Genomic DNA, 5,916 nt, shown 5'->3' on the forward strand with positions numbered 1-5,916 from the left:
TATGACTTTTTATGCCTTACTATGCTATGACGTTTTTATGACTTTTCATGCCTTACTATACTGTGACGTTTTTATGACTTTTTATGCCTTACTATACTATGACGTTTTTATGACTTTTTATGCCTTACTATACTATGTCTTTTTTATTACGTTTTATGTGCTTATTCTACTATGACTTTTTATGCTTATCTAACTATGACTTTTTATGCCTTACTATACTATGACTTTTTATGCCTTACTGTACTATGACTTTTTATTACTTGATATACTATGACGATTTTATGACTTTATATGACTTACTATACTATGACTTATTTATGCCATACTATACTATGACGTTTTTATGACATTTTATGCTTTATTATACTATGACATTTTTATGACCTTTCATGCCTTACTATACTATGACGTTTTTATGACGTTTTTATGCATTACTATATTATGACGTTTTTATGCCTTACTATACTATGACGTATTTATGACTTTTTATGCCTTACTATACTATGACATTTTTATGACTTTTTATGCCTTACTATACTATGACTTTTTATGCCTTACTGTACTATAACTTTTTATGCTTTTTATGCCTTACTATACTATGACTTTTTATGCCTTACTGTACTATAACTTTTTATGCCTTACTATACTATGACTGTTTTTGACATTTTTTTGCCTTACTGTAATATGAAATTTTCATGACATGTTATGCCCTGCTATACTGTGACATTCTATGCCTTACTATCCTATGATGTTTTTTGAACTTTTTATGCCCTTATATACGATGACATTTTTTTGTTTTTTTTTTATGCCTTACTATGCTATGATGTTTTTTGATGTTTTTATGCCTTATTATACTGTGAATGTTCTTGGCGTTTTTTTGCCTTCCTATATTATGATGTTTTTGTGAAATTTTATGCTTTACTATACGTTTTAGTATTTGATAATTGTATGCCTTGTTGTACTATGAAGATTTTATGACTTGTTATTAAATAAAATTTTCATGACATTTTATGCCTTACTATACTATGGCGTTTTTTGACATTTGTATGCCTTACTGTAGTATGAAGTTTTCATGACATGTTATGCCCTACTATACTGTGACATTTTATGCCTTACTATACTACGATTTCTTAAAATGTTTTTATGCCTTAATATATTAGTTTTTTGGCATTTTTATGCCTTACTATAATATGACTTTTTATGCCTTACTATGCTATGACGTTTTTATGACTTTTCATGTCTTACTATACTGTGACGTTTTTATGACTTTTTATGCCTTACTATACTATGACGTTTTTATGACTTTTTATGCCTTACTATACTATGTCTTTTTTACTACGTTTTATGTGCTTATTCTACTATGACTTTTTATGCTTATCTAACTATGACTTTTTATGCCTTACTGTACTATGACTTTTTATTACTTGATATACTATGACGTTTTTATGACTTTTTATGACATACTATACTATGACGTATTTATGCCATACTATACAATACTATGACGTATTTATGCCATACTATACTATGACGTTTTTATGACTTTTTATGCCTTACTATACTATGACGTATTTATGACTTTTTATGCCTTACTATACTATGACATTTTTATGACTTTTTATGCCTTACTATACTATGACTTTTTATGCCTTACTGTACTATAACTTTTTATGCCTTGATATACTATGACTTTTTATGCCTTACTTCCATTAATTTTTATGCCTTGATATACTATGACCTTTTATGCCTTACTATACTTTGACTTTTTATGCCTTATTATACTATGAAGTTTTTATGACTTTTTATGCCTTACTATACTATGACTTTTTATGCCTTTTTATGCCTTACTATACTATGACTTTTTATGCCTTACTTTACTATGACTTTTTATGACTTAATATACTATGATGTTTTCATGACGTTTTTATGCCTTACTATAGTATGACGTTTTTGATAATTTTATGCCATACCATACTATGAAGTTTTTTGGCATTTTTATGCCTTACAATAGTATGTCTTTTTTATTCTATACCATACTATGTTGTTTTTATAACATTTACTGCCATACTATACTATGACATTTTTATGACTTTTTATGCCTTACTATACTATGACGTTTTTATGACTTTTTATGCCTTACTATACTATGACGTATTTATGACTTTTAATGCCTTACTATACTATGACATTTTTATGACCTTTTATGCCTTACTATAGTATGACGTTTTTGTGAAATTTTATGCCTTATTATACGTTTTTGTATTTGATATTTGTATGTCTTGTTGTACTATGAAGATTTTATGCCCTTTTATAAAATAAAATTTTTATGACTTTTTATAACTTACTATACTGTGACGTTTTTATGATGTTTTATGCCATATTATACTATGACATTTTTTGACATTTTTATGCCTTAATATACTATGATGTTTTTTGACTTTTAATGCCATACTATACTATGACCCTTTTTGACGTTTTATGCCTTACTATACTATGACCTTTTTTCGACGTTTCATGCCATACTATACTATGACGTTTTTTTTTTAAATTTTTATCCCATACCATACTATGAAGTTTTTTTTTGGCATTTTTATGCCTTACAATACTATGTAGTTCTATTCTATACCATACAATGACATTTTGATGACCTTTTATGACTTGACATACTATGACGTTTTTATGACTTTTTATGCCTTACTATACTATGACGTTTTTATGACTTTTTATGACATACTATACTATGACGTATTTATGCCATACTATACTATGACGTTTTTATGACTTTTTATGCCTTACTATACTATGACATTTATGCCTTTCTATACTATGTCCATTTATTTCTTACGATACTTTGATGTTTTTATAACCTTTTAAGGCTAAATATACGATGACTTTTTTTGACATTTTATGCCATACTATACTATGATGTTTTTATGACTTTTTATGCCTTACTATGCTATGACGTTTTTATGACTTTTTATGCCTTACTATACAATGACTTTTTTATGACTTTTCATGCCTTACTATACTATGACGTTTTTATGACTTTTTATGACATACTATACAATGACGTATTTATGCCATACTATACTATGACGTTTTTATGACTTTTTATGCCTTACTATACTATGATGTTTTTATGAATTTTTATGACATACTATACTATGACGTATTTATGCCATACTATACTATGACGTTTTTATGACTTTTTATGCCTTACTATACTATGACATTTTTATGACTTTTTATGCCTTACTATACTATGACGTTGTTATGACTTTTTATGCCTTACTATACTATAACTTTTTATGCCTTACTGTACTATAACTTTTTATGCCTTACTATACTTTGACTTTTTATGCCTTACTATACTATGTCGTTTTTATGATGTTTTTAAACCTTGATATGCTATGACATTTTTATGCCTTACTATACTATGAAGTTTTTATGACTTTTTATGCCTTACTATACTATGACTTTTTATGCCTTATTATGCTATGACATTTCTATGACTTTTTATGCATTACTATACTATGTCGTTTTTATGACTTATTATGCCTTACTATACTATGACTTTTTATGCCTTACTATACTATGATGTTTTTATGACTTTTTATGCCTTACTATACTATGTCATTTTTATGACCTTTTATGTGCTTACTATACTATGACGTTTTTATGACTTTTTGTGACATACTATACTATGACGTATTTATGACTTTTTATGCCTTACTATACTATGACGTTTTTATGAATTTTTATGACATACTATACTATGACGTATTTATGCCATACTATACTATGACGTTTTTATGACTTTTTATGCTTTACTATACTATGACATTTTTATGACTTTTTATGCCTTACTATACTATGACGTTTTTATGAATTTTTATGCCTTACTATACTATGTCATTTTTATGACGTTTTATGTGCTTACTCTACTATGACTTTTTATGCTTTGCTAACTATGACTTTTTATGCCTTACTATACTATGACTTTTGATGTCTTACTGTCCTATGACTTTTTATTCCTTGATATACGATGACGTTTTTATGACTTTTTATGCCTTACTATACTATGACATTTTTATGACTTTTCATGCCTTACTATACTATGACGTATTTATGCTATACTATACTATGACATTTTTATGACTTTTATTGCCTTACTATACTATGACTTTTCATGCCTTATTATACTATTACATTTTTATGCCCTACTATACCATGGCGTTGTTATGACTTTTCATGCCTTACTATACTATGACATTTTTATGCCCTACTATACTATGACGTTGTTATGACTTTTTATGCCTTACTATACTATGACATTTTTATGCCCTACTATACTATGACGTTGTTATGACTTTTTATGCCTTACTATACTATGACTTTTTATGCCTTACTGTACTATAACTTTTTATGCCTTAATATACTATGTCGATTTTATGACTTTTTATGCCTTACTACACTATGACTTTTTATGCCTTACTGTACTATAACTTTTATGCCTTAATATACTATGACGTTTTTATGACTTTTTATGCCTTACTATACTATGTCGTTTTTACGAATTTGTATGCCTTACTATACTATGACTTTTTATACCTTACTATACTATGACGTTTTTATGAATTTTTATGCCTTACTATACTATGACGTTTTTATGACTTTTTATGCCTTACTATACTATGTCGTTTTTATGACTTTTTATGCCTTACTATACTATGACTTTTTATACCTTACTATACTGTGACGTGTTTATGACTTATTATGCCTTACTATACTATGACGTTTTTATGACTTTTTATGCCTTACTACACTATGACTTTTTATGCCTTACTATACTATGGATTTTTATGCCTTACTATATTATGACTTTTTATGCCTTACTATAGTATGACGTTTTTATGACCTTGTATGACTTACTATACTATGTCGTTTTTATGACTTTTTATGCCTTACTATACTTTGACTTTTTATGACTTTCTATGCTTTACTATACTATGACTATTTTATGACTTTTTATGCCTTACTATATTATGACTTTTTATGCCTTACTGTACTATAACTTTTTATGCCTTACTATACTATGACGTTTCTATGACTTTTCATGCCTCACTATACTATGACGTTTTATGACTTTTTATGACTTACTATACTATGACGTATTTATGCCATACTATACTATGACGTTTTTATGACTTTTTATGCCTCACTATTCTCTGACGTTTTTATGACTTTTTATGCCTTACTATACTATGACATTTTTATGAGTTTTTATGCCTTACTATACTATGCCATTTTTATGACTTTTCATGCCTTACTATACCATAACATTTATATGCCCTGCTATACTATGACGTTTTTATGACTTTTTATGCCTTAATATAGTTTGTCGTTTTTATGACTTTTTATGCCTTACTATACTATGACGTATTTATGCCATACTATACTATGACGTTTTTATGACTTTTTATGCCTTACTATACTATGACGTTTTCATGACATTTTCATTCCTTGCTATTCTATGACGTTTTTATGCCTTTTTATAGTATGACGTTTTTGTCAAATTTTATGCCTTACCATACGTTTTTGTATTTAATAATTGTATGCCTTGTTGTACTATGAAGATTTTATGAACTATTATAAAATAAAATTTTCATGACTTTTTATGCCTCACTATACTATGGATTATTATGCCTTACTATACTATGTCGTTTTTATGACTTTTTATGACTTACTATACTATGTCGTTTTTATGAGTTTCTATGCCTTACTATACTATGACGTTTTTCTGACATTTTCATGCCTTACTATGCTATGACTGTTTTTGACGTTTTTTTTGCCATACTGTTGTATGAAGTTTTCATGACATGTTATGCTCTACTATACTGTGACATTTTATGCCTT

This window comes from Seriola lalandi, unplaced genomic scaffold (genome assembly GCF_002814215.2).
Source record: "Seriola lalandi dorsalis isolate HSWRI2012SDOR001 ecotype SW California unplaced genomic scaffold, Sedor1 jcf7180002053395, whole genome shotgun sequence".
Taxonomy (NCBI): domain Eukaryota; kingdom Metazoa; phylum Chordata; class Actinopteri; order Carangiformes; family Carangidae; genus Seriola; species Seriola lalandi.